The sequence below is a fragment of the Diplotaxodon limnothrissa genome, linkage group LG17, assembly GCF_057381915.1.
Source record: "Diplotaxodon limnothrissa isolate DT_005_m linkage group LG17, D_limnothrissa_male_GT1.1, whole genome shotgun sequence".
NCBI lineage: Eukaryota > Metazoa > Chordata > Actinopteri > Cichliformes > Cichlidae > Diplotaxodon > Diplotaxodon limnothrissa.
In genome coordinates this window covers 15,076,016-15,080,089 of record NC_140612.1, presented here as the reverse complement: position 1 = coordinate 15,080,089, position 4,074 = coordinate 15,076,016, and the positions used below count along the sequence as shown (strand labels likewise).

Sequence of the window (4,074 nt, the reverse complement as noted above, 5' to 3'; positions counted from 1 at the left end):
CGGTGACGGTGGTAGGGAACGCCAGTACGGTGGTATTGGTTCCAGTTAGGGAGGAAAAAATCCTTGGCTGTCATATTCAGGCCGGTCAGACATCCGGATGGATAAACCTATTTCCAATAATGTCTGGCGATCATAGGAAAAAGTACAACACACATGTAACACAAAGTTAACTAAAAACAATAAAACAAAACAAATAAAGGAGAGCGATAGACGGCGTGCCGAACACACAGGCGCCATCTTGAAATTAACCTCAGTTGGTCTTAAAAAAATTAGAGAGAGAGAAATGCAGAAAGAAAAGCACAAACGGAAATAAATGAACATATAACTAAAAGAAATTGTGCTTCTTTATTTTATTTCCAAAGCATGCTTTGTTATTATTACAAGGATTCATTTTTATCACCTACTCAGTATTAAATAAATCCCATGCATTTGGATACATGTAAATGTATATATTATATCTATAAAAAAAATAATGTTCAATGTTCTGGACAAAATTGACATAATTGTCCATCATGTCAACAAACAAAGAAGTCTTACATACTTGTCCCAAGTCAGCTTCAACAAGACTCTATTGCCTTTTTTTTATGGACTTCCGTTTAACAGTGATTTGTTAACACAATGTAAATCTCCAAAAAGCTATTGAGTCTTGTTGAAGCATCATATGTTCTTTTGTTTATTTTTGTTTTATTCGGGACTTTAATGAAAAGTAAAGAGAAGGAGTCCAAGCAGCAGATGGATCATTCCCAGTCTGATAGAACAAGCATCACTTTTGGTGGTAGAGGCAGTGGTTGCAGTTGATGTAGCAGTTATAGCTGTAATGGCGGCGGAGGTTGTAGTTGGGGTAGTGGTTGTAATCGTAGTTGGGGTAGTGGTTGTAGTTGTAGTTGGGACGGTGGTTGTAGTTGTGGCGGTGGTTGTAGTTGTGGTGGTGGTTGTAGTTGCGGTGGTGGTTGTAGTTGCGGGGGTGGTAGTAGTTGCGGGGGTGGTTGTAGTTGTTGTTAGGGTGGTGGTTGAAGTTGCGGCGGTGGTTGTGGTTGTAGTTGGGATGGTGGTTGTAGTTGCGGCGGTGGTTGTTGTTGGGGCAGTGGTGGTGGTTGTAGTTGGGGCAGTGGTGGTGGTTGTAGTTGGGGCATTGGTGGTTGTTGTGGTCGCGGCAGTGGTTGTAGTTGTGGCGGTGGTTGTAGCTGGGACAGTGGTTGTGGTTGTTGTTGGGGTGGTGGTTGTAGATGCAGCGGTGGTTGTGGTTGTAGTTGCAGCGGTGGTTGTAGTTGTGGGCATGGTTGTGGTTGATGTAGCAGTTGTAGCATTTGTAGCTGTAATGGCGGCGGTGGTTGTAGTTGGGGGAGTGGTTGTGGGTGTAGTTTTACTGGTTGTAGTTGGGGGGATTGTTGTAGTGGTGGTTGTAGTTGTGGCAGTGGTTGTAGATGTTGTTGGGGTGGTGGTTGCAGTTCCGGCGGTGGTTGTGGTTGTAGTTGCTGCGGTGGTTGTAGTTGTGGCAGTGGTTGTAGTTGTAGTTGTGGCGGTGGTTGTAGTTGTAGTTGGGGTGGTGGTTGTAGTTGTGGCAGTGGTTGTAGTTGTAGTTGTGATGGTGGTTGTAGTTGGGGTGGTGGTTGTAGTTGTAGTTGGGGGGATGGTTGTAGTTGGGGCGGCAGTTGTAGTTGGTGCTGCAGAACAGGCAACACCTGATACTGTACCAATGCTCTGCATGAAAGGTAGAGAACCCAGGCTTGAAGCAGCTGCACACAGGTTTGCAGATGCGCAACCGTAACCTGGATACGTGCTGGTGCTGCTTTTGACTGCAGATGAAAAAGAAGAATTTCAGGAAATGTTTTAAATTGGCTACTTTCCAGGAAGCTTAATATATTTCATGCAAAAAACAACTTAACAGCTTTTTAAAACATTTATGTGTTTGTCTGACTTCCAGGCTTGAAATTTAAAATCTTATTACAGTAACTTTCACACCCAAGGATAACATTTAGTATAAATTAGGGTAAAAGTTTCCGCTCTTTTTATATGTCAGATGTATTACAAAAGAATTTGAAATCATCTTTGATAGAAAACCGATGACACAACTGATACAACATAAAGACTCACTGATTGATTGGAAGCATTGGTTCTCCACTCCCTGACACTGTAATGTGGAGGAGCACTGACCAGTGGAAGGGTCACAAAAGTTGCATACCCCACCATTATTTGACTGAGAAGCAGGATCTGAAACAGAAAAGAAGATGATTTCATTTCAGAACAGAGACCCTTAGAACATCAGATTATTGTCTTTATCTCTTTATATTATTCTTTTGTCTTCAATGAGCAACATAGTATTTAACTTACTTGGCAGAGTTGCTGAGTTGCAGTTATCTGTGTTGCAGCATTGAGCAGAAGCAAGAGCACTTTGAAAACCCAGGTCGACTGAAAATGTCTGAGAAGTTACGGCTGGACACAGGGAGGAAGATGCACATGCCTTGTAGATTTGTGTTGTCGTAGTTCCAGATAAAGTAGCTACAAAGGCAAAGTTATGGGCAGAAATCTGTGCCATCAGAAACTGAATTTGAATAAGTTAAATTTGAATTTGAATTGCTCCAATTGAATCTGAATTGTAACTTGAATAAATGCTTTTGAAAACTGAATTTGAATTAGTCTAATTTGAAATTGAATTTATGGTTTGAAAATGATCATCACTAAATTGAAATTGAATTTTATATTTTGAAAATGAATTGATTTGCTTTGAAACTGCATTTTATCCTTTAAAAATTCAGCTCTCGAATAATTTCAGTTTCACTTCTCACCATTCAGTTTCAGGTCTACAATTCAATTTCAGGTCCAAAATTCAGTTTTTTGGAACTTACATCCGGTTCCGGTTCAAGCGCAGATTAATAGAACTACGTTTTACTAGCGGACCGAAAGTGTTACTGACGGGAATCTACAGCGTCTTGAGCTGAATTAAGACTTCAGAAGTCATTTGTCATGTCGAATGACCAGCGGATAAACTCTCAGGTTGGTAATAAATGTATTACATGTATAAAAACAAGCGTCGTGTTAACAAATGATAGCCGTAAGGTAACTTTTATGCTTATTGTAGCTGTTATGTCACGAGTTGCTCTGAGGATCCACTCGCAGGACTCCGGAGTTGTGTTTTAACAGAGACGGTTTATTTACAAGATCTTCACCAAGTGTATTTACAGACAGTGCGAGGACAGTGCTATATACAAGATGTGAGAGGCAGGGTTCCAGGGCTCCAGGGAAAACAAGGGAATCACACACGCGCTCACGCAACCTCTCTCCGCTAGTGACCAGTCACCCCTTACACACTCCACACGGGGAAACACGGGGACGGGTCCGGGGAATCTAGAACAGAGAGACACACGTTAACTTTCTGAGACGGAAGTGTGGGAAACTAGGGCTCGACGTGTACTGACTAGAGTCTTCACAACAATCCAGCGTTGAACAGCTGATCTCCTCCTTCTAATATACCAGCTGGTCTGATGAGGCCCAGGTGTGCATGATCCAGGAAGGCGTGGACCGAGGGCGTGAACCCGCCATGAGTTCCGCCCCGGCAAAACAGGGGAGAGGGAGAGAGAGAGAGAGAGGAAAAAGAGAAGAGAAGGGGGGCTAGGAGTGGAGAGACGCTGATCAGCGCCTTGCCGATCCCGCAGGTCGTGACATGTTAGCTAAAAACGCTAATTTAGCGTAGTTTGCCCTGAATTCAGCTTTGACAAACAAATATGATCGACTGTTTTTAGTAGAATTCCAAAGTTGTCATCTTGTACCCTCTCAGAGTACCACCTCTGTATGCTTGCAGAGACCCCTACAGTAGGGAAACATGCAAAACAGTGTCCAAACCTTTGTATTTTAGCTTTATTTATGTCTTACACAGCATCCCAACTCTTTAGCTAACTTAATAACTTTAGCTAAAGCGAATAGTTAGTCTAATTCATTAGTGCAGCATTACTGGATCACCTCTGTTTGAAGTGATATAATATGATATACAACTATCACTGAAACAGCAAACTTTGTAAATAAGCAAACAACACTTCTCATTCTCTAAACGTTTGGCCACAGCTGTAGATTACACTA

At 42.1% G+C, this 4,074-nt stretch overlaps 1 pseudogene; it reads right to left on the bottom strand.

The window, feature by feature from the left end:
• Window positions 1-763: 763 nt before the first annotated feature.
• LOC146614749 (uncharacterized) lies at window positions 764-2,111 on the bottom strand (annotated as a pseudogene).
• Between the last annotated feature and the right edge of the window lie 1,963 nt (window positions 2,112-4,074).